Below are 26,805 nucleotides of genomic sequence, written 5' to 3' on the forward strand. Positions count from 1 at the left end.
CTAGCTTGTTTCATGGTTTTTGTTCCCCGAAAATAACGACCCCCCGAAAGTAACGACTCTCCGAAAGTAACGAGCCCCAAACGCTGCTAATTCCGAAAGTAACGAGGGTCGCTACTATCGGAACTTTACGGTATGTTATCCAACGTGGATGCGATGCAATTTCGGACTAAAAGTACAAAATAGCCCGAAATTGCCTCACATACATGCTAGATTTCATTGCAATTCATATGAGCAGAGTTAACCGTGAAAAGGGCTATTTGTTCTGAAACCTGCTGCGGACGGCAGGTCTATTCCGGGGGTGAGGGGTGGGGGGTGAGGGGTGAGGGGTGAGGGGTGAGGGGTGGGGGGTGAGGGGTGAGGGGTGAGGGGTGAGGGGTGGGGGGTGAGGGGTGGGGGGTGAGGGGTGAGGGGTGAGTTTAACTGGGTTGAGTTTAAATGTCCCTTGACAGACTTGACAGAAGTTCAGTCGGTTTCCCCATTAAACCTGTGATAAGGCCCAATTTTAGCAGTGCTCTTATTTATTTTTACGCGGTCGCTCGCTAAATTTTTGCAGGAATGGTTTTTAAAATACCAAGACTGAGAGCCTGATCACAGGTTTATAGTTCTGAGATACTACGTCTGCCAACAACCGCGTCTCAATTCATACTAAAGTGCGATAAGAGGCGCCTACCGATAAACCAACCAATGGAATAATGAACTTTGACAGGCTGTTGACAACATTATCACAAGATGTTGATTTCATGCAAATGATCACAAAACACGTTCTTAAGTTGACTTGAAAGTTGACCTGGCTGAACAAAAGCAAAACACTATTATTAAGGATATTGTGTTTTATTTGTGAAATTTTGGCGTAAATAATGGATTAAGCTTTATAATACTTCAGAAGTATGTTTACTGGGGCATTTTGTTTATTAAACTCGCCGCGATACGTAACCGGATCCTAGTAAATTATTTTCATTATTTTTCACTCTGACGCCATTGAAAAGTTTCACGGCGAGGTTTACATTTCACGGCGTGAAATATTTCACTCCTTTATAATTTTACTTTCACGGCGTAACCGGGCGGCGTGCAGGGGCGGATCCAGGGGAGGTGAAATGGGTGAATTTTCACCCCCCTTTTTTTGAGCCCCCTTCCTTTTTTTTTTTCCTTATCCGTCAAATATTGAAATAATATTTGATTTCTCTAATTGAGGTGGAGAATGTGCATTAGCGATGACTGGTTCTACCAATCAATTTATTCATTTTGAGCCTGTTGAAATGGGGTTGACAGACCTACACGACTCCCGCTGTGTGCCCATTGTGTTGATAAAAGCCTTTATAATTTTGCTTTAATAAGCATGTCTTTAAGCGATTTCCCTTTTCTATAATAGATAAAGGGAGGTTCCTTGTATATCTCTCTTAGTAGCGGCTGGTTTTGTATTAAATGCCATTCAGTGTCCATTATAATATTTTTCAAACATGGCAGTGATGGTTGAAATTGTGTCACGAAGGGTAGAATTTTCTTGTGCACTTTCTGTTTTTGTGTAAGAGCGTTCTTCCTTTCTGCGAAGTTAACTTCGGAGAGGATTTTGTCCACCAGGTTACTAGGATAAGCTCTCGATACCACGCGTGTTTTAAAGTTTTTAATGTTTTCGTCAAACACTACTTTAGAAGCGTTTGTCCTCAGAAGTGCCTGCTGGGTGGCAGCTATTGTAGTTTGTGTACTGAAATGTTTTAGTAGGTTTGTAATGTGTGCGCACGTCGAGAATCGATTCTTTCTCGAATCTCTGTCCCTTATAGACTGTTGTATCCAAGAATGTTGTTTCTTATTGTGAGACTTCAGCGGTAAACTTTATGGTAGGGTGGTACGAATTTGCTTGCTCAATGAATTTTCTATTTCTTCTTTGTTTGTATCCCACAAGTAAAATACATCGTCAATGAATCTTCTCCACATTAGTGGTTTGTGAACACTCTGCCTTAAGATCTCCTTTTCTATAGATGCCATAAAGATGTTGGCAAAAGCTACTGCCATTTTAGTGCCCATGGCAGTTCCGTGTGTTTGGAAGGAGTTCTCCTTCAGTATAAGGCTGAGCATTTCTCTGAGGAAATTTGTAGCTATAGGAGGGTTATTGGCATGAAAGTTCTCGTATGCGTTGCATACTATAGTGATTCTTTCAGTCCTCCTGTGGGATATTCGTGTAAAGGCTAGTGACATCCATTGAGATTAGAAAAGCGTTTCTAGGCACCCTAGTGCTTTCAATAAACCTTATGAAATGTGTCGTATCTTTTAGAAACGAGTCCTGTAGTTGTGCTATTGGCTGAAGTAGTTTGTCTACGAATGATGATAGGCGTTCTGTTGGGCCATCACACCCAGATATGATAGGTCTTGACTTCCGACTAATGTCGGTTTGTGAATTTTTGTGAGGGTATAAAACACTGGGCTTCAAGGCGGATTTGGTGTTAGGTTAAACCATTTAACCGTCATTTCGTCTATGCACCCTGCTTGATGAAGGGCATTAATGAGGTGTTTAACTCTCTGGGATGTGTCTCTAACCATTGGTTCGTCTAGTGGCTGACAGTTATTTCTATCATCCAATTGTTTCTGTCCGTCATTGATTTTGTTTTCTCCGTTCATAACGACGGTTGTTCTGCCTTTATCTGCTTTTTTGAGAATAATTTCTTTGTTGTTAACGTTAATAAGCTGCTTGAGAGCTCTTCGCTGCACAGACCTCAAACACCTCAACCAGGCTTTGGCTCTATAAAAAATTACATTATTACAAAAATTCACCCCCCATTTCAAAATCCTGGATCCGCGCCTGGCGTGAATTTATTTCCCAGTCTTCAGATTCACTCCCAGAGTGAAAACGTTTCGGAATAGCGTGAACACGGCGTGAAATTTCCACCTCACAGTGTGAAGTTTCAAATACACGCGCCGTGACCGTGAAAAAAATTCACTATTTGGAGTGAAATCCATAAGCCCTCTTTTCGCGTGGAGGGTCACATATGGAGACAGTACGACAAAGGGAAAGGGGTTTCTGGGCTGCTATGGAACCCATTTTGTTTTAGCACCTAAGATAGTGTGTGAATTAAATCACTGATTAAATTCAAATAAATTAGCAACAATGTAAAAATTATAGTTCTCAGGAAACTTATCAGTGTCACATGTACCACGTTACAATACACTCCATTAGTGAATGTCGGGTATTAGATGCGTCTCAGATCTCAGTAAAATAGGGGAAAGAAACTACAGTCTTGAATCTTGAATTGTTATAGTCTGAAATGTCAGCTGTCTCCTCCCCATAACCCCCTGTGGGTTAGGGAGAAGAGACGGCTGACATTTCAGACTAGAATTCGTTTCGAACAATTGGCTCACCCCTCACCCCTCACCCCCCACCCCTCACCCCTCACCCCTCACCCCCCACCCCCCACCCCTCACCCCTTACCCCTCACCCCTCACCCCCTACCCCTCACCCCTCACCCCCCACCCCTCACCCCCGGAATAGACCTGCCGGCTGCGGACAGTGTCTAGGCAACAGTTCCTGGACTGGGAAAAAGATGTGTTATTATTATTATTATTATTATTATTATTATTATTATTATTATTATTATTATTATTCTTATTCTTATTCTTATTCTTATTCTTATTCTTATTCTTCTTATTATTATTATTATTATTATTATTATTATTATTATTATTATTATTATTATTATTATTATTATTGCAGACCTGGGAATCTTTAGTCTTGTTAACATCATCCTTATAGAAACTAATTGGTACATAGTCGAACGTTATGGGTTGAACATTTCACGGGCGACTGAAAACGGTACTTTTAAACTTGACTCCGAATACCTGTGTCCTGAGCCTACGTGGATTAGAAGTCAAATAAAGTGATTTTTTTATTCTCGAAGGGTCGAATTCATGAAAGCTTCAACATTTTAAGTATGTTGTAGTATTAGTATATGTTATCAAATGGTGACGAGTGAAATTAGGAAATTATTTCATTTCACGTTTTCTCAAAATTCTAAAAATTTTTCGAGCCTAAAGGAAATACCATTTGATTACCTTTTAATATCATGGGTGACAAATTACGCTCACAATCGTGGTCGGTTCCGTGTTGTTTACACACGCAGGCAAAAAACCGCTCGAGTACTTTATCCAACTGCTCAGGAAGAACCGTCTCAGGGTTTTTCTCTAGGACATTTTCATCACACTAGTTCTCAAAAACCCTCACCCAGTTAATTGTGCTCTTTCACGTATTTAGGATTTCTGCACCGTCTTTTAATGCCGTAACTTCTTTCATCCGTAACATCTTTAAACCATCTTGGCACTGAGATATAAGAAACGTTGCCATAGTAATTTTGTAATTTCACATGTGAAATTATAAATTAACGCTGAAATCTCGCGCCAAAATAAGTTGTAATTTGTCACCCATGATATTAAAGATATTACACGGCGTAACACAGCCTAAATGAGAAAAGAAACGAAAACAATAAACAAACAAACACAAACACAACAACATGAAACCAAAACAATCATCGTCATCATTTGGCTGTCGGAGACCAAAGATACAAACTCTTTCCAAACGTGGCAGTCGACCACATCCACTGGCAGGTCTTTAATAGGAAGACCTCTATCGCTAGAGATGAACACCAGGCTGGGTTAGTTTTCCTTTTCAAGCTGGCTGGAGTACCTCAAGGGTTTACTTCAGGTCATTGGTAGTGTACTTAGATAATTCTCCTCCATTTTTCAGCTAAATGCAAGATGTACATTGGAAATACTCAACAGGGACATTATCAAGCTTAAAGTGATATTGTTGAGGTGAGTCGATTAGTTCAATGCGTATTTTAACTACTCGCTGGATTCCGTGCAAAGTATTGTTTACATTTTGATGTTTCTTATGACTAAACGAGGAGTTAAGAAAACTTGAAAACAGTCGTTTTTTTTTTTCTTTTAAAACTAAACAAGGGAAATGCAAATCTCTGAAAATGAAGATTCTTGATCTTGCTTGCACCAGGTCTTGCGGTAGAAGACCTCGCATGCTTGGATTGATCAACACAAAAAACACGGACTGCTTTCGTAAGGGGACTTTACCACATACAAAGACTGCACTGGCGACATGTTTGCCCCAAACTACTGAAAAGGCGGCAATTAATAACATGAAAAAGCTTCTGTAACGGTCGTGCAGGAAATTGCAGAGAAATTGCATCAGGTTAATTTCTTTCCAAAACGAATCTAAGGTTGCGTTCGTTTGACCCCATTCCGGAATAAAAATGGGCGGGATAGCTGTTAGATTTCTCTTTTTAAGTAGATTTGTGAAGAGTTTTCGCTTTTAATTTCCTGGGCGCCGCCATTTTGGATTTTATGACGTCGTACGGTTACCGCTATTGTCTGTAAACAGAAGTTCTTTTGTGTGAACCAGACGTAACTAATCGATGATCAACGACATCAATGAGTAATCGATGGGTAATCAACTGATTAGTCACTGATTATTGGAGATGATCAATGAGTAATCGATGAACAAAAATTTTGTGGCCTATCGATTACTCACCGATGTCACCGATGACTAATCAACTGATTACCCATCGATTACTCATTGACTACCCATTGATCACTCTCAAGAAAATTAAGGCATGGGTCTCTAGTTACTTACTCAAAAAATCAAGGGGGTGGTCAAACTTCTGAAGATTTATCTGTAACGTCACAAGACTTTGGCAGCATAATATGCTTACAAAAGTCAACATATTGACATACACAACTTATGCAAATTAGGTCACGTGACCTGTTGCGGCCGAAACATTTATGAAAACATTTGGGCAAAAATGGCACCACTTTTTATTGCCTCCTAGAGGCTGCCGGTAGTTTTAAAACTTTGGCACTGTTAGGCACTTCATTTCTGTGCTCGGGCTTTTTGAATATTCCTTTAATTTTGAAAATAAACGGCATTTTTTACTAGTCCCCAGTCCCTCCAAAGTAAAATTGGCCGTTTATTTTCAAAATTGAGGGAATATTTAAAAAGGCCCGGGCACAGAAATGAAGTGACTAACAGTGGTAAAGTTTTAAAGCTACAGAAGATAGACTACCCCCTTGCTTTTTTGAGTAAATAACTAGAGACCCATGCCTTAATTTTCTTGAGCTCATTGATATCGTTGATGTCTTTGATTAGTTACGCCTGGTGTAAACAATTGGGTAACCGTGTTCCGTTATGAAATCCAACATGGCGCCCGAAAAGTTTGACAGGGAAAGTAAGCGATAATCAATTCCCGTTTTGTCCGACACAGAAATAATATTTCTATATTTTCCAACAAAATTTAAATTAGATTGTATTTTTAAAACTTAAACGTTAATTTATTCCAAGAGTGGAGGTTTCCTTTAAATATGTTTCTCATGGAACAATATCGTTGTCTCGTTCCATTTATTGCACTTTATTGATGTTTTTTTTTTTTTCTTTTCTTGTTTTTTTTTTTTTTCAGAACGATAAAAGGAATCCTCAGACGTCAGTATCAAGCAAGCAAGAAAGAAGAGTGATCACCTGAAGTAACAAGAAGTAGCTAGAGGTAGAGAAACTAATTTTACTTTAGAAAACGCGCTAAAGATTACTGTACTTACCCGCGGTTTGGCCGCACTTTTTTAAACGGAAAAACGACAGGGGACTAGGCTAGAAATGCGCCTAATACGCAGAAGCAAGTTTTTGGTATTGCGCTGTTTTTCTTGTACGATTCACACTGAATGGGGAGACTTCATGTTAAGGTGCGGCTTGTAGACGCGGATACGGCCTAAAGACCCCTGGTAAATACGGTAATTTTTTTCTTTATTCCCCCTTTTTTTTTAATCACCTAATTCGGTCGAATCAAATTTTCTTTTCGCGATACAGTACAACCTGAGATATAAAGAACGTCCGGGTATGACGTAGTTTAATACCATCTGATAATTTTTGAGGACAGAGAATGCTAGAAATTGCCGTTGTGAGTTCAGAATTGATTTGTCGATTGATATGAATGCGAAACTTTTCTGCACTCAATAGTAGTCGGCTTTCTCGAAAAGGATAATGCTATCGAAATTCGACGTTGCTATCAACTTGGATGTCAAGAGACACAACCACTGGAACTCTTTGTCCTTCATGGAACTACCCAACTTGAGCATCGAACATAGTTTCCATCTGTAGGTCTCTGACTTGCAACTGTTTTTAATTACGTGGCTGTAACTGATACTGCAACCTTCGACTGACAAATCTCGGAACAAAACATAATCTATTGAGAAGTTAATCGACACCATCAACCAGTACATTTATGTCAGCACTGTTCACCACAATTATAATCCACTTTGCAACATTCAGGAACTCTACTACTAAACATACATACATACCTCTATCCACAGAGATCATCATGGGGTTTGTATCAATCCCGTTCCTCACTTCTACTTAAGAGTTTCAGTAACGGCTGCAAACACGTTTTCGTGGAATTGTCATTTGTTCGCAAGTCTCCTTTCTTTCCCGTAGCTTACAAACAAACATCAGGTTATCCGTTTTGCTCACAATGTTATCACTACTTTTAATTTACAACATTTACTCAGAATTGATTTTAAGTACTGGACTTTAAAAAATTTAGCAATGTTTACATCATGTACTAAACGGTGTCAAATACAAGAACACGTACTCGGCTATCCACCAACAGCGAATGTATTATAAGGATCAGAGGTTGGGACTGTAGACTGGAATGAACTAGTGCACCAAACTACCAATTGAGCACAGATGAGCAACTAGAAATAGTGGCATCGACTTGAACAACTAACAGTTAACTGATCCAAGAAATAGATTGTGACTGCCATTTACTAAGATCACTTCCAACAAAAAGCTCCAGAGAGCTTCAGTTCACTAATTTGGAACGGAGACCACTATTGGACCGCTACAAACGATTTAGCTGAGACAACTGTTTTCCTAATCTTGATACTAACTTATCAACCACATCAAAAGAGCTGACAACAAATTGAAAAAATTTAAATCAATGGAGCGATAGAAGCTACCCTACCAAGAAAACGAATTGTAGTTGACAAAACCTGGCCAATCACACTTTCGAGTCTGCATAGCCATTAACATTACGACTTCTTCCGACAAATCAGAACGTGAAACCGAAGAATGAACAGATTGTTGACTCACGATGCTGAATTTCCTTGAATTTAGTTCAGTGTTAGCCACTTTGGCTTTTTTGCAGTCCAAATATTAACTTTTTGTATGTCTTTGATGACAGATTTTGGAATTGACACACATTTTCAGGAACTTTTCTAGACCACTCCCCAGGTATCCTTGTCGGTTACCCCTTTAACTCATAATATCAAACAACAAATTATCCTATCTCCTATTGTCCCTCTACTTTTCTTATAAAAGTACTGGGGAGAAGTTATTAACATATCAAGAAAATTCACCTAAAGTGATCATATCCTTAATTTTCATGACCTAAGGGTTGAATAAGCATTGAAATTAAAAGGAGAAATTTGATGCTGATCACTGTTAGGGACTAAAGGGTTGAGGTCCACTTTATGCACTCGAGTTCAGTAGTAATCATAACAACGTACGTTGATGGAAGGAAAGCATTGATCTCAGTTCATAGAGAAGTTCCTGGTTAATGGTAGAGCCAATAACCACTCATGGATCTTTTAACTGAACTCTAGCTTTTAACCCCTTGCTTTTGCTTGGCACACGTTGTGGTTGTCACAGATTGGACAGAATTATGCTGCTTTTAATTACTGTATGAAACTTAATTTTGTTCACCTTGCTAAAATTAACCAATAACAGTAAAACCAAAAAGGTTAATTACAATACCCGCGAGTTCATCCTCGAGGGTTTCCTGTGGCAAGTGCACCTCCCGGGGTAAGAGTTGGCTACAAAATTAAGTAAATCACGTGGGATGCCTTCGTATGTCCCTGGGGTTACCTCCTCTCCCCGTGGGATGGCCGCTGACAAGTGCACAAAACTGCTCATCTGGCCCCAGTTGCTCAAAGAGCGGATAATTTTATCCACTGAATAGGTAGCTGTGCGGCAGATAAAATATATGCAAGAATTTCCCTATAGCCTTATAACTTGTGTATTCGGGCATGCCCAGTGAATGAGTTTTAAATTCAATTAGTGGAAAAACACGAAAAAAAATTTTCACGGCGCATAAGAATAATGTTATTCAATCTGTGGAGAATAATTTGACGATCATTTAGTGCAAGAATGTAGATTTTTCGTAAATCGGAGCAAAGTTATAAGTTTTTTCAGTTTTCAGAGAGTCCGGGATCTTAAACTCAATTAGTGAAAAAAAAACACGGGAAAATTTTCTTTCACGACGCATCAGAATAATCTTAATAAGTCTGTAGAGAATAATTTGACAATCATTTTAGTGCAAGAATGAAGATTTTTCGTTGAATCTGAGCAAAGTTATAGGTTTTTTCGTTTTTCCACAAAGTGCTGTGTCTTAAATTCAATTAGTGAAGTGTCGGCATGAACTTTGAATAAACAAAAAGGTGAAAATTTCTTAATCGGCGCATCAGAATAACCTTATTCAATGAGTAAGTTTACAATCTTTTTTATAGTACAATAATGGTTGTTTCTCGTTACATGAGCGGGCAAAAATATAATTTCTTTTAGCTTTCATGGTAGGGTCCGTAGCCGTCTTAATTTCAATTACTGATGTGTCATCTGCATTCACGAGTTGGCTCACAGGAGCCTTTAAGGTTACTTCCATGTTTCGCGAATGCCTTCAGGGAAATCTAGCGTACGCGCGCTGCTCTCAATAAAACCGTGGAAACCTATATATCACTGTAAAGCTGATAAATTGAAGTTTGCGAAAATATCAATGTTTTTTTATTTTGTTGGATACATAAGCGCTCAGAGGCCTGCAAACTCAATACTAGCGACGTGTACTTAACTGAATTACCCACTCTCACCTAAAGGCGCACAACCAAACAGACTGCACAATATCAATCAGGAGATAATAGGCTAACAAAGTGTGTCAGGCTTTTTCTTTATTCCTATTGGTTTGTGAGAAAACCCATCCTAAAGATGGACAATGGAAAATTTTTGTAGTCCCATCAGATGTTAACACGTCACGGGAAAAATATTTTGAATTTCGTAAAAGCCTGACACATTTTGATGCATTAATATATGATGACCATTTTGGCTAAATTTCGTTGAAATCTGGCAAATCTACATACCCTATTAATTCATTGGAAGATGGGGAATTCGCGCTAAAACAAAAGCCGTGTTTTCGGCCTCGAAACACTTTCCGAGTTTTCGCACCTCGTTAAAACCCTTGTCAACGCGCTCACGCCGCCGGCCAATCAAACACAAAGAAACATTCCGTGGGGAGTTCTGTAAGCATGTAGTGTTACTGTAATATTGTAAAGCGATCTCTTTGTGGGAAAAGTTAAGTCTGGCGCGAGAGAGCCACCGGCGAAACCAAAACAAAGAAGAAAACGGCAGATAGACGCAGAACATGAAACTGGCAGCCTCAGCGGAGTTGACACGAGGCACGCACTTCTCACCGCTATCAGTACACGAGGCTTCGCTGCTTATTTTCAGCCGGTCAACAACGGCGAAAGTGGCTGGATTGTCGCCGGCATCTTCGATTTCGGACTCCGAACTGATGTTCGACTCTCCACTATCCGATTTTATCGTCCTCAAATTTCTCTGCTGCCGAGGCAGTTATAGAAAATCTGACTGGTTGTACCAAGAACCCTTGTCGCTCTCCGCCAGCTGAATTTTTTTGGCTTTGTCAAATGATTTTTCGACCTTCTTTGGGCCTGGGTTTTTCTTAATTGTCACCCAAGGCGAATTTTCTAGTTTCGCTTTTTTCATAACAACCTTTTACGCAATGCTTGAATCCAAAATGGAATGCTGTTTCACAGTAAAATTTTACACACAACGCCGTGACATGGGATGAACACGATGTAGACAGAAATATGCAAATTTGCCGGTAATTCGAGATCGCGGGTAAATTTTGCCGCGTAATATCTTAACACAGTCCCGCATAAATTGGATTATGACACCTTCACTCACTCACCGCTTTTCCTACAAAACTTTGTTTTTCAGATAGCTCGCGTTCTTTTTAAGATTTCTAACGGCTGTTTTCACGAAACTTTGCATCCCTTTCTTGTTTCAACAATTATCTAAAAAAAATTATTTGAGAAAAATTCGACCATCCTTCCCTATAAGTAACCTTAAATCTTTCCTAAGACGAAAATTTTGGGCTGGCCACCGGATCAGCTTTGGTTGAGAATATCAGGCTGCTTGGTAATAGTTTTTGGTTAAAATGACTTCTCCATTTGCCTGTGTTGATATCAAGAAACTATTTTTCAGTGAAATTCTAAACCTTCTATGATTGTTTTTGATTAAAATTTCCGTTTGCTTTTTTGTTTTACATTTTTCGAGGAAAGATTTTCAGGTCACATAAGAGTTGTTCCCAAGAAATATCAAAAGTCGTTTTGTCCATTTTTAACGGAAATATTCGTCTACTTATAATTTTTATTTCAAATTTTCAATAAGTTCAGTGAAAATTAAACGACATTTTGAGCTTTTTCAATTCGATTTTTGGCTTCTTATTTTCTCAGCAAGGTTTACAGGTCGCAGAGTTTCTATTGTTTGATTTTCGAAGATAAAAGGCCTTGCTCTCTGTTTTCAGTTAATTATTCATTTACTTCACAATTTTCTCACGAGAGCTTTTAGTTTGCGAAACTCTTCCACATTTTCGTCTGTTTTTCAACTTTTAGAGAGTTTTCACTGTTGAGACTCGAACAATTATCCAACGAAAATTAAAGGCCATTTTGTATTTCCATTAAATGTTCGTAGGTTTTAAAACTATTACTGCAAAATTCCGATATTGTTAGTTTTCAAATTATAGTTGCGTTTAAGATCATCAGTCATTTTGTTTATGCCCTAGTGAAACTTTCGTCTGCTTTTCAGTTATTGTTCCTCACGAAGAGTTTTTCACTAAAAATGGAGAAAATCGTGTCGGTTTGTCAGTATCTTTGTATGCTCGAGTTAACTGTAATTTAAGAACGTTAGTAAGCTTATGTAAGCTTATAAAGTTTGGCCGTTTTAACCAAATGTGTTGTTAAGGAGGATTAATTGTATCAGTTCTTTTGCCTTGGGGTCACCTTTTGAGATCAAAATTTGGGACAGAAGAAACCTCGAATTTCTTTATGGTACACCAACTTGTCAACATGGGATCAAAATCTATTATCTCATCGGGTTTCTAAAGATCAGTAGTTACCATAACAACGATAGTGCCTTCCCATCCTCTATCTTAAAGTGTACTTGGATACCGTATGAAACTTTGCTGGAACCTTTCTGAAACACTGATCAATATTCTAGGATTGGATCTACCTAACAACCTCCCAACTTAGGGAAGTTTAAAAACAAAAATCAAGACCATCTTTATGTAAATGTAAAATCAATTTTCACAGGGTTATTTTTGTGACTTTCAAAAGTTCTTCGATGATGGAAAATATCTGAATTTCAATGTAAGTAAGGTAGCTGGATTTAGAATCTTTTTGCCAAAAAACCAGGAAACAGATTACAAAACTGAATGAAAGGAAAGTTGTAATCTGAGCGACACAGAATATTTCCGAAATGTCCTCAGAGATTATTTTATAACACTGTCAGCCGTTAATTCAATCAGTGGTTGTTTTTCATTTTCCAGTCAAATTGCAGGAGAAACAATTCCCTTATGAGTCATACAATTACACTATGCAAAACGTCGAAAATTTGAATCTCTCAACACGACTCGTCTATCCAATTCATGATCAGTTTTACATTAATTCATGTCACCATCCGTGAATATTGTACATTATTGGCAAGCTGTTTTTTTTTTTTTATCAAAAATTGTCTTTAGTCAAGATTTCGATTCAAAGGATGCACCTCAGGCAAAAGAAACTGTTGCGATCACCGTTTAAGCCCTAACAGTGATCAGCATCAAATTTCTCCTTGTAATATCAATGCTTATTCAGCCCCTGAGGTCATGAGAAATAAAGGTATGATCACTCAAGGTGAGCTTTCTTGATATCTTAATAACTTCTCTCCAGTACTTTTATAGGAAGAGTATAGGACCAACATAGGAGAATTTGTCCTTTGATATTAGAGAGGTTAATGGCTTAACATTCAGCACCGTATGTTCCCTTTTGCCAGTTTTCATTTTACATGTGTGAAGTTAAGTTGCCGCATGTATAATTTAAGAATGACATTGTTTTGGTTTAGCTTTGAGTTTCATTGTTTACTATTTTCCATTGTCCGTCTTGAAAGACGCAAAACGGAAGAAAATTCGTCCAGACGCATCATGCGTCTTGTGCCCGTCTTTAAACTAGTGAAGCATAACCAGACGAACAACAAATGTTTGCCCAAGTTCATGCAGACGACGATACGTCTTGTACTATAGAAACGGTCATTGTGTTCATTAAGAGACTTGTAAAGGATCTTTCACAGATCCTGCGTATACTAACAGTATTTTCGTTCGCGGTCCTGTGCATTTTATTCTTTACTTGGGAAGACACAGATTTGTTAAATTCTGGTGAATATTTTTCATTTGAGATTCGAAGTCCTACGGAAACATTGTGAGGAAGTAGAAACTTAGAATATCGCAGGGATCGAATTCCGCCGAACATGTCCGTCATGGAACTTCAATCAAACAACGTTTTTCGTGTGATTCTTTCAAAATAGCGCTTAAAACTGCGTGTGAAACCTATTTGTCGTCGGTCAAAATTTTGGACTTTTGTTAAGTCTTCTACAAGGGTTTCTTTGAGGTTACAAGGTTGAGCTATTTGTAAATGAATTTTGAGTTCAAATTTTAGTCGCCCATCAGCAGTTTTCATACACTTTATTTCGGCTCAATCAAGTCAATGTTTGTCATCAAGCATGTTAGTTATATCTCTGTTGCACTGTATCTGATAAAGTTGGAACCAAAATGCACGATCGATACAATTATTGCTTACGTCCGCAACATGCTACTATTTACCTAGCAAACGCCAAAATCTTAATTCTAAATTTTTAACAAGGTTATTGATTGTTTTGTGATTTTATAAATCAAATTAAAACGACTAAAACGTTCTTCAAAATCCTAGAGAAAATTATCCTAGCGCCTGCAATAATCGTAAGCAAGTTGTATCGTAAGTACTTGTCAAAATCAACGACTGAAACGAAAATTTCATGGAATATTTAAAGGATGATTGCACAAGACTAAGATTTTTGGCCTTTCTAGAATATTTTGTATCGATTCAAATTTCCAACAAGTCATTTAGCAGTGTCATCTTGGTTTACATATGAAAATTTTCAGCAACTATTTGAAAATCATGTTTTCTTGTAATGTCGGGCAAATGTTTTATTAAATAGCTTATTCAAACAATCTGCATTTGTTATGCGAAAAAGTTTTGCCATGGTAACTTATGTTCAAATGTTTCCAATTTTCCCGTCAAAAGACTTAGAAAAAATACGGGCGCCCAAAATACGCATGCGCCGTTCTTTTTTTTTAATTTTTTGATAATTCGAAGAAGTAAACAGTTGTTTAAAAATCTGAAATTTTCCCGCCAAAAAACTTAGAAAAAATACGGGCGCCCAAAATACGCATGCGCCATGTTTTTTTTTAATTTTCCAAGCGGCTTTGCTTTCTATGGTGTAGTCTTTATACTATATACATGTAATGTCTTGTAAATATTAAAATAGTCAACAACAATAAAAGATTGAATCAAGTTGGTATCCATTCTATTGTGTTCTTTATTATTTTCCCTTAAATATCTTAATAACAATGCTTTTCAAAGACTTTAATTTATTAATTAAAAATCATTTAACTAATTAAAAGTGTGACAAAAATTTGTCTTCCTATATATACTAAGTCTTTTGGCGGGAAAATTTGACAAAATTTGCACAGCGTTTCCCCTAGCAACAATTTTGGCAAAAAAGTTAAGGGGGCACACCTTGAAATTTTCTTAATCAAAAAATTTCAAAGAGTACTTCGAGAAATTTAAACCCGCCAAATAAAGCATACACCATCTCGTTCAAAAAAATAGAGCAAATGTTTTGATTGTGCCGACGCAAGTAATTTTTGAGCTCAAAGTTTAGAGCAAAACTATTTAAAAGCTTTTTTAAAGCTTTTTTTTAAAAGATTTTTGCACGAGATGGTGTATATACATGGAGGATATTGAAAACAACATGACAAGCTATGAAATTATCTGGTGAAAAGATTTTGAACGATGAAAAGTTTAGTTAAGTTGAAGATCTCGTACTTTACAATTCTCTTCCCTTTTCTAATCAACCCTTTGCGTTTTAAATATTTCATAGCTTGCCCAGTTGGTTTTAATAACAAGACCTTTTTCTACTAGGCAATTGTTTTGTAGCACAGAATAATTATCCAAAGAAAACGTAATAAAATGCCTCGCCTAAGCGCTTTGCCCCACCGAAAATAACAATGAATTTCCTTTGGAACGAGCAATAAGTAGGTAAAAAGAAGATTGTTTTGCTTTATTTCTCTCCTTAAGCGTACGCACTAGCCGAGTCTATACACTTTAAATTCAAAATCATAACTTAAAATATTTCGTTCTGTGCTACATCGATTGCCAGCGCTAAAGGCCTTTTCCTCCAAATTTTAAAATAACTTAACTAAGAACTTAACATAAAACCCCAATGTCTGGCGTATCCTTGAAAGAAACTTGTTGTTTCAAGCCTTGATCTTAAAAAGTTCCCATTTAGCAGTTCGGAAATTTCTAAATATATAAAATAAAGATTACGCAGACCACAATAAAAACAAACCAAGAAACACTGGAATAATTGTTGTTTATAATTCAACCTCGCCGTTAGCAAACAACAAAAGTTTCAATTCTTCGTTGTGAAATGCGATGAATATTCTTAAAAATCAGTTTTCAAGTTCTCCGTTTCGTGAAATTAAATAACCAGGAGCGACTAACGAACACAACAATTTCAAACAATGAACAAACAAATTATAAAACGAAAACATTCACGAGTTTGTAACAATTTAAAACCATTGTGAAGAGCAAGATAATTGTGAATGAACCAATGTGTTTCAACAATTTTGAAGTAGATCGGATATTAAAACGACACAGGAAACATTTTTCTCTCTACTGATTTCTTTGAAAATCTTGAGGTTTGTTGTATCTATCGATTCGATTCGATTCTTTGCACATGGGAATTTATTTCATAACATTTGAAATTACAAAGGAAGGCAAAACTATTGTCTGACAAAATCGCTTCTTATTTGATGCAAAAAACCTTGAAGTTTTTATTGACTTTGTTGTGTTATGGCAAATTATTTTCTGATCATTGAAACTTGCAACCACAAGAAAAATGATCGCGAAGAAAATAATCGTGTAACTATAACGATTAATTTACTTGCTGCTATTCCGTTCAAAATCTTGTAACTTGCCGAAAAATTAGAAGTTTAAGGCTGCAAATCAAATTCAAATTCATTATATACATTCCAACGATAAGCAAAGCCAAGTTGTTGTGACTGCTACAAATCTGTTTGTGACTTTTCAATTTGTTTTCGATAAAAACAGAATAAAAATTGCATTAACTTTCATGGAAGACCTTGAAGACTATTTCGATATTTTCAAATCGAAAGACAAGACAATTGCGGTGCCAAACATCGTAGTCAATATTGTTGCTGCGCGTACTGTTATCTTCAAATGCAGTTAATTTGCGTTGTTTCTCTTTTTCTTTCTTTTTTTTTTTTTTTTAAAGTAAAAAAATTCTTGGTTTGTTTCTGTGGTCTGTATAATTGGTCCATTTTTATCGTTTTAGAAAAGCAAACACCAAAAATGAAAGAAAAAAACTGCTCTCCTCCAAACCAGACATCTGAGTTTTATGAGCTAAGTTTCCAATATGACAAGAGAACTCAAGCGCTTCGTTAAAAAAAGGCTTCCCTGTCCCTAGTAAGTTAAATGTTCTAGAGCCAAACAATTTTTGTTCAAAACAAATTTCCGATCTTGCATATAATTTTCATGGATTATAACCAAGATCTCAAGTTGAATGATGCCTTTGTTCCCTTGTCAATTAGAAATAAATCAGCTGGTGTGTAGCGAAAAAGTAAAACTGTTTAAGGCGGCACTCGCAATTTATCCCATCTTAATGCCACTTTAGTTAAGATAATATATATCTCAAATGCTGTTGGAAAAAACGTTGACTTTTTGCAAAATATCATCTATAAACATTGAATCAACTTTCTACTCAATTCTATCAGTCGAGACCAAAACAGCGAGACTGAAAAACGTTTCCTTCATTTTTACCTCACAACAATTTGACTCTGTTTCGTCCACAAGCGTAAACATTAATGTCTGAGATTTGAAATAATTTACGATACATCACCAATAGTTTGTATTCAAATCAATTTGTTCATGTCAGTTCAGTTGTTGGATTTGGTTTCGCAAGACAAAATTTATTTGCCTCTCAATTGAACATTCTTCGATCCTAGTTCGAGTGTTTTATTTTGTTCCATTTGAAAGTTTTCACGATAACATTCAGTCATCTTAAACAGATTTAGTCTTCCAGCAAACAAACCTAGCCACAAAGAAAATGTATTTTTTTAACATCGAATTTAACCACAGAAAATGAATTGATTTCATGTCAAATAAGCATCGTATAAAAAAATCTGCTCATTATTAATGGTCCGTGCCCCCTTAAAAAAATCCCAAACCCGCCACTACACCAACTAAAGTAAGAAATACAACTGCTATATCTTTCAGTTGAGCGATCAATGATGCACATTAAAGGAAAAAGAAAACGAGAAAATGCCTCTGCTTTGAAAGTAAGGATTCTTAAACAACGAAATTATACCAAGACAAGAGTTCATTTGTTCTGTTACTTTTGCGTGAACAATAAAATACAGCGAAAGATTTAACTTCATCGACGAAATAAAAACAAGCTTAGGGTGCATTAGACGATCGCCCAACGTTCAAATGGTGGCTGTACACTATTTAAATCGCTTTATTTAGTTATTTTCTTACTACTTTTCAAGGACTATATCAATTTGATGAGTATTCAAACAATTCGTAGCCAAATCAGTGCTCATTTCTGCATCTTAAATAATTTCTTCACTTGAGTACCTCCACTGAATTCCAAGCCTATTTGGTGAACATATTCAACTGATAACAAGATCAGTGCTCAGCTGGCTGCAAAATGATCCCTGGCTTTGATGTCTCGAGCTTCAATTTCTCTATCAATTTGATGAACAAATTTATATGATTGATAGCTTCAGATCTGTTCAAGTTTCCTAGATGAATTTAAAATTTTATTATCTCCAAATACAGGGTTATATGTCAGTTTGATAAACAAATTCAGATACGTAGTAACTAAATCATTTCGCTCTTCTTCCACATGGCAAACAATTTGTCTTACAAACTAGTTCAGCCACCATTTTTACTTCAACTACAAAAATATCAAATGTTCTTATCTTTGCCGAGTTCCTTAGCTTCTGACTGGTCCATTCCAGTTTGTCCTATTGTGATTCTTAGCTTTTCTTTACTTCTTCTTCCTCCGTTTTGATATCTCCCTGATAAAAGAAAGAAGCAATACAAGGAATTAATTCCAATTTCATAACTTTTAATTGCATAGTACATAAGCGGAAATATTCTAAATAAGTTCCTAGATTCAATTAATTCTTTCATCTTATTCGTGTTGGTTGTCATCTAACCGCAGAAAAAACTGTCAAAAATCTCTGACATCGCCAAATAACCACAAAGACAACAATCGAACACTTAAATTAGAGAAAGGAATAGCGTGAAAGTGTCTAACAGAGTACAGATTAGATTCGTATCCGCTTGTGAGTTGAACTGTTTTCGACCATAAATTGGGTCTCATGCAAAGTTGATATTTCTAAATTAAATAATATTTACCGTTAAACAACTGCATCAAGTATGTCTTTTTGTATCTGGTCGCCCATTTAGCTAGTTTCCTGAAAATAAAACAAGGATCAAACTGATTAGTTCAGTATAAAAATGTATACAATGAAAACTCTTAATTAAGTTCTAGCGCCTAAAAGCTTTGACGGCTCATCGGACATAGTATTCAACAGTACAACTTTCATTTCAAAAGCGCAAGAACTTTGCTGCTGTGAAACTTAAGCAATTTTTGCTGCGAAATACCAGCAAAACAAACACACGAAATTGTTTCTTTAAACTAAGGCTACAGCGGTTTAAGTCGGTGAAGCAAATTAAATAATATTCGAGAAGAAACTGGTTTGAAATCAAACGACGCTCAAGGCACGTGTTAGCTTCATCAAGTGACGTTTCGTTCGTCTCTTAACTCCCTGAAGGCACTTGAAACAAATTTTTACAACGTAAAACTGATATTTACTTTTAGCTGAACAGCGTAAATCATTTCCTCCCTCTTTTAAGCCTTTCAGACGTCCTCACAGCTCCCTCAAAAGCACAAACGAATCTTGAAAAGTACGTAACATCTTCACACCACCAAGGCCAGCGTGGTCTGTGGCAAATTCTGCAATTTGTGATGAATATGGATTAGATGTCGAAGCCAATCGCTGATAAATACGTCAAACATCGTTTTCTGCACGCTTTTTCAGCCGAAGCGAATCCCAGAGGACGAGTTCCATGTGAGATAACGTCCGTCTCTTGGGAACTGGGTTGGAGAAAGAGAAACAAAAAACAGACTTGTATCAGGCCCCGTCTACAAAAAACAATAAAAAACGAAGATCAGTTTTCGATAAACGGATTTTTAGAAAGATTTCCGCGCAGTCCCATACGTTAATTAGACATGCATAAATGTGATACTAATCCTCTTACACAAAGAACGAACATGAATAGAATTTGAGTCGCAAAATTTAATGTATGGGGCAGTGCGGAAATCTTGCCGATATTTTTGACACGGTCTCCAAAGTGGAGACTTTCAAAAATGCATGTCTACCAATTTGATGTGGACAACAAAAACGAGCTCAGTTCTGCAAGCTCTGATGCTCAGTTAATTATGCATGGGCAGGCCGAGGCTTAAAGGTCGCTTTATATGTAAACTCCTAACACTGAAGAAACGCAAAGAAGGCCAGGGTGAAGGTCGCCCAATTTCGAAATATCCCTTTTCCCTATCTAGGTGCGAAGGATGAGCTGAATCGCGTCAGCAGTACGCTCGGAGTGACAGGTTGACGGAGGATGCAGGTCTTTCTCAGAAGTTATTTACCGAGGGTCACCGTTCCCACAGGAGATATGTAGATTACGAAAAGCGGAAAAATATAGCTTAATTGTACTATGCCTAACTGTCTTGGCAAGGTATGAGGCAAAATAAACAGGAGTACCTTCCTTGGCTGGAAGTAAATCCCCTTCGCTGGACATTCATAAGGCAAAACTGATGAACCGTTTTTCCCCTGACCCATACGTACGGTTGGTACTCCATGCCAGGACCCAGTTCACGTAAGTTTGAACTCCTTCAATAAGAGGGTCATGAGCGATGGTGAGATGGTACAGGCGGTTGTCTCTGCCCGGAATCGAGCGTCCCGAAAACGCGAGAGGGCATTAGCAACTGATTTCGTTGGATACCCCGAGTACGTGACGAGCTCTGACCTAGAAATTATGTTTCATGGAGATGAGGACAAGGAACCTAAGAAGGTCCATGATGCGAGGGGCTTTGAATGGTCCGAGTTAATGATGGCAACGACTGATTCGTTGTCGCACCAAAATTGAATTCGTTTTTCCTGAGAAATGCAGGAACCAGATTGCACACGCGACAACTATCAGGAAAAGTTCCTGCCACTCTATACTGATACCCCGAGTTAAGTCCAACTGAAGATGAGGGGGCCACCAAAATAGAGCACTAAAGGTAGACCTTACAGTAGCAATACAGCAATCGAGTGATACTCGGACTTTTACTTGACTTTTCATAGTTAGACATATTTTTTGGACTAAGCCAATGCCGGTAAGTAAAGTAGCAGCGAACACAACGAGACATGAATAGAGATAAAAAAGAATTGGTATTGTTTCCGGGGGGTCGTACTCCTCGGAATTCTCGGTAGGGGTGTGTCGCCCGGTTGTCCAAATCCTGACCCTATTTTAGACCAAAACATGCCAGTTTCCACACCTGCTTTCAGACCTGGCCTCTAAATCCATCCCCGTTTTCAGACCTGGCTTGTAGCGTAATTAAGCTTCGCATCAGTGCCGAAGTCAAGAATAGGTAAAATTCACCCCAAAATTCAGCTCGAATGATATATTTCTGATTCTTCTCTTTCTCTACTATTCTTTTAGAGTTAAAAAGACAGATACGTGTATAGGCTTTCGTGGTTCCCTTATAAACCATACCCGATTTACGACCATAATGGTCAAAATCTATACCCGTTTTCAGACCAAAACGGCTCAAAAGCCATACCATTCAGTGCCACACATACCTATATAGCTTTTATAGGGGAGCACCATCCCTCCCCCGCGTAATTGACATAGTAACAAATGAGAGCGCGCGTCCGTCACGCTCCATCAACTGCATTTTCAATTATATTTTAAAATGTTATTTGTCTGAAATTGGAAATAGATTTTGCTACTTTGGTTTAAAAAAGCCGTGTGCGTATTGGTCTGGAAGTCAGATTTTTTTAATAACCTGCCCCCCACCCCACCCCCCCCCCCCATCTATCGTTTAAGTAAGTAACCTCTCCTCTCCCCCCCCCCCCCCCTTTCACACACAAAAACAACAACAACAAACATTTCTCAAAACTTAGGCGTACCAATAGTCAAAACCAGGCGCGGATCCAGGGGAGGTGAAATAAGTGGATTTTCACCCCCCTTTTTCTGATTCCCCTTTCTTTCTTTTTTTTTTCTTTTTTTCTTATCCCTCAAATAGTGGCATAGATACGTGGTTCGAGCGTTTGTACACGAAAGTTTTGCGTCTTTCAGAGTTGGTTGGATCGGCTGAAGAGCGATCACGTGTTAATCGTAGGGGTACCACTCCAGCAGAAACGGCTAAGGAGTATTGGAAGCGCGCTCTCGCAATACCGTTTTTAGACATAGTTTCATGGGAATTGAAGTCCCGTTTCAGCCACGAAAAGCGAGCTCATTATGAGCTGTGTGCCCTCCTGCCAGAGGTAATCAGCAAAAAAGATGAAAACGCTGTAACTAGCCTTCTCAACGTTCTGAAAGAGAAATAGGAGCATATTCTTCCACTTCCTACGGCGTTTGAAAGTGAGCTGTTTTGCTGGTCGAATCATTGGACGAGGCAAGAAGCTATGCCAGATGAATCCGTTGCATCCATTATAGCTAGCCATGCAGATGGTATTTTCTTCCCCAATATACGTGAGCTGCTAAAGATTCTGGCTGTCTTACCTATTGGAAGCACCGAGGCCGACAGGTCATTCTCCTGTCTCCGCAGACTCCACACCTGGCTGAGATCGACAATGACCACGGACAGACTCTCTGATTTGTCCGTCATCGCCATTCATGGTAACACGATGGTTGCTCTGGAGACAGACAGCATTTGCCGAGCATTTATGGAACTCCATCAAAAAAGGATGACGCAACCATCACTTTTTGGGCAGTAAATATCGTAGAGGACATTAGTGGGTATTGTATTCATGATTTTATTTTTCTTTTAGGAATCAATGTACACATGGTAAACCCTAATTGTTCTTGATAAAGACTAGCAACAATTCGAATGCAACAAGGCACCAAAAGCTATTTACTATTTCGACAAGAAATTAGTCGTCCCGGTTTAGAAATCCGCAAATGAATTTACAAATCTAAAATAATATAATTGGCATTTGCGTTCGCCTAAAATTCGAAAATATTAATTATTAATCGAAAATCAATCATGCTGATGCACAGACCTCAAACACCTCAACCAGGCTTTGGTTATAATTACATTATTACAAAAATTCACCCCTCATTTCAAAATACTGGAACCGCGCCTGAAAACGTCAGTCTGTTTGTCCATACGGAAAAACTTGGTTTCAATGTGTAAGAGTTTTCTTTTGCTGAGGGACAAATTGTGCTTGTGATACACAAAACATTAGTGCTCAGCTTTACTTCGTTTGGTTGGGTGCTGCAATTTGGAAAAACTAAGTCTAGTTTTGCTCAATTGCAAAATTTGTGATTTGCAAGAACCCCGGCATTGAGGCTTGAGAGACTAGTAGACCTTTTACGTTAGGTTCAAAATTTGGTTTTAATCCAAAGAACCTATCCAACTTACGAGAAACACCTGGGTCCAAAAGACCTTTGTTTTCAGTTATCAGATCGACATCAATCTGTATAAATCTGGCCCCGTGATTATTTTTGTCTACTTAAATTCATCGAAAATGTTGTAGAGCCTATTTACACGGAATGCCCGCAGGGCATGATATGTCTAGGTTTCGGTCGGGTATCTTTTTTTTCTTCATCGGTGTCATAAATGTGCACATTAATTTATGCATTAAACTCTGTCCTCCCCTAGTAAGGATATATTGTTCTGATTGTCTTCAACAGAAGCGGCCCAATCAAAATCTATTTTTCAGGCACATATCACGAGAGAGGGGACCCACTCATCACTTCTGTGTGACGACAAATCATCATTACGCGGGATGCCCTGAGGGGGCATACCGTGTCTAAAAACGGGTCGATTTCTTTTTTTTACGCGGGATGCCCTGAGGGGGCATACCGTGTCTAAAAACGGGTCGATTTCTTTTTTTTTTTTTTTTCTTCCTCGTATCCACAAATCGGTACATTAATTTATTCATTAAACTCTCCCCTCTCCTACTCGGGATGTATTGTTCTGATTGTCTTCAACAACAGCAGGCCAATCAAAATCCGTTCTTGTCGCTTATATCGCGAGGGAGGGGACCCACTCACCCTTATCTGTGTGACGTCAACGCATCATTTGATTTCTTAATTAAAACTGCATTAAATTGTCGCGCCATATTGTTTATAACATGTTCTGGACTCAAGTGTGCCGTCTTCAAACGGAAATTTCACTATTTTGAAGCGGCAAATCGAAAGAATAACTTCTAAGAAGCACTCGACATTTAAAACGGTGGAAATTGGTTAGTTCATGGCGAAGGAATCGTGCTTTGTTTGACAGTCTTAGACCACGACGCGAGACTGAAAAGAGGTCATTGAGAAGCTTACGTTATCGTAATGGAATTCCACACATTTCCGGTGAAAGTCTGAGTCGCGTAACACAAGGTAAACAACGTAACGCGATCGTCGTGACTCAAACTATTCCATTAGCAAGGATAGTTTTATCAATCGGCAAAGCATACAGTTGGAATAAATGAATCAGCCCCAGCATCACGCGTAATGCCAGTATAGCAGGCATCTTGTTTTTTTTTTTTTTTTCCTTCCTCGTGTCCACAAATCGGTACATTAATTTATTCATTAAACTCTCCCCTCTCCTACTCGGGATGTATTGTTCTGATTGTCTTCAACAACAGCAGGCCAATCAAAATCCATTCTTGTTGCTTATATCGCGAGGGAGGGGACCCACTCACCCTTATCTGTGTGACGTCAACGCATCATTTGATTTCTTAATTAAAACTGCATTAAATTTGGCGCCATATTGTTTATAACATGTCCTGGACTCAAGTGTGCCGTTTTCAAACGGAAATTTCACCATTTTGAAGCGGTGAATCGAAAGAATAACTTCTAAGAAGCACTCGACATTTAAAACGGTGGAAATTGGTTAGTTCATGGCGAAGGAATCGTGCTTTGTTTGACAGTCTTAGACCACGACGCGAGACTGAAAAGAGGTCATTGAGAAGCTTACGTTATCGTAATGGAATTTGAAAAATTTCCGGTAAAAGTCTGAGTCGCGTAACACAAGGGAAACAACGTAACGCGATCGTCGTGACTCAAACTATTCCATTAGCAAGGATAGATTTATCAATCGGCGAAGCATACAGTTGGAATAAATGAATCAGCCCCAGCATCACGCGTAATGCCAGTGTAGCAGGCATCTTGTTTGATTTATTCATTAAAACTAGATTAAATTATTCCCTCTCCCAGAAGGGATCTATTGTTTTGATTGTCTTGAACAAAAGCGGCCCAATCAAACTCCATTATCGGCGCGTATATCACGAGGGAGGGGACTCACTCATCTCTACTTGTGTGACGTCAAAGCAAATCATCATTTGGAAAAGTTCTTTTCGTTCAATGGCGGCCTCATGTCTGAATTTAAGACTCCGGATCTGCCGTTTTCAGAGAGAAAACCAACCTTTTTCAAGCAGTAAATCGAAATAATAACTTCTAGGTAGTACTTGACAGTTGAAACGGTGGAAATTGGGAGAGTTCACAACAAAGAAAATCCGCTTTAAAAAACAGATCGAATGATCAACGCGAAGGATTAGAGCTTGAGGAGGCCAGACCAGTTCAGCGGGGTCATGACGTTATTGCATAGTTATTTCTGGTATGATTCCTAGTAACACAACGATAAGTATCACGCAATATATCTGAATAAAACCATTCAGACAATTATTTCAGTGGCCAAGGGAGGATATTTTTTAAATATATGCTAAACATACAATGGGGAATAATTGGGGCTACATTAAGCATTCCGTGTAATGCCATTAGAGCTAGGTAGCCTCCCACGCAGTTGTTTTTAGGGGACTCGAATTACCTCCTCCCCACAAACGCCTGCTTACCCAAGCGCCACATTCCTTTCCGCCGCTCAGCCAATCACAGTGAACCTTCTAAAATCTGGAAGGTTGACCTTGACCTCAGAACGCCTATCGCGAGAACAGTGAAAAACATCACAACGGAGACAGAACTTGACCGAACTTACGTGAGCTTTGAGCACCGTGTGCCCCACGTTCAAATTTTCTTGTGTAAATGCCTATCAACTGACTGCAATCCGGCAAAGAATTCGTCACGGGAAATAGCAGTATTTTCGTCAATTTGCAGACTGGTTACGCAAAGTCGCTTCAATAATATTTATCAAGCTTTGCCTTCAATCTTGTCGACCTTGTCGGTGTGGAGGAAACCGATATATTAACCGATATGTCGGTAAAGTTTAAAGATTTTGCAGTTGAAACTCGCTTTGTTGTTGCAATTCGTTCGGGGGCATATACGTCATTTTCCACAAGGACCACAAGTTGATCGGCTCTTTGTCGTTTAACATTGCATTTAATAGTCTTTAATGGACTGATAAATACTGCAGATCTCCCCTTGATACCTTCTGCATTCCTGTTTGCTCTCTCGAATCGAGTATTATAAAGTCTCTCGTAGCACTTCGTACAAACAAACAAATCTGCTCCAGAGTTTCCGCACCCGAATGTCAACTCGATCAGGCGGGGAAGATCGGTTACACTTTCCCGAAGATTTAAATTGACTCTCTTGGCAGATAACGTTGTCAAAACGATGCACAAGAAGCGCTTGTATTCACATTCGAAATTTGTTTTGGCGTTTCAGCCATGACCAGCCATTCCAGAAGTGAAAAAATATCTATATTCGAACTTAACTCCCGCATCTCTCAAGACTGTACCAGAGACTGTACTGAAGCTCGCGGGAAACGGAAGCGGCCATTGTAAACAGCAATTTGATTTGATATCATTAGACAATGCCTCAATGGTGATTGGCTAGGGTACTGGGGATTAAAACAATGGGAAAGGAATGTGGCGCTTGGGTAAGCAGGCGTTTGTGGGGAGGAGGTAATTCGAGTCCCCTAAAAACGACTGCGTGGGAGGCTACATTAGAGGGGCATCTTGTTCAAAATAAAGACTCACGTTTTAAACGGCAGTTCAACATTTGAACCGCGTGTCGATGGGTTTTAGACAGCCGCTTGAATTTGGCCATCATTTCTGAAACGCTTTGACTCCCTGGTTTAATTTAGAACCGTGACGGAGTTACAATTTGGTGTGATTGACACATTTCGTGAGCAAATGTTTTTATAACCTTAATGTG

At 38.4% G+C, this 26,805-nt stretch overlaps 1 pseudogene across 1 annotated transcript; it reads left to right on the plus strand.

Annotated features, from left to right (window-relative positions):
• The first annotated feature begins 1,073 nt into the window (after positions 1–1,073).
• LOC146473899 (52 kDa repressor of the inhibitor of the protein kinase-like) lies at positions 1,074–22,772 on the plus strand (annotated as a pseudogene). Its single transcript, XR_014866330.1, has 2 exons — positions 1,074–1,250; positions 21,861–22,772. The product of XR_014866330.1 is annotated as a 52 kDa repressor of the inhibitor of the protein kinase-like (transcript).
• Positions 22,773–26,805: the final 4,033 nt, after the last annotated feature.

The sequence above is a fragment of the Pavona decussata genome, unplaced genomic scaffold (genome assembly GCF_977016875.1).
Source record: "Pavona decussata unplaced genomic scaffold, jaPavDecu1.1 SCAFFOLD_92, whole genome shotgun sequence".
Taxonomy (NCBI): domain Eukaryota; kingdom Metazoa; phylum Cnidaria; class Anthozoa; order Scleractinia; family Agariciidae; genus Pavona; species Pavona decussata.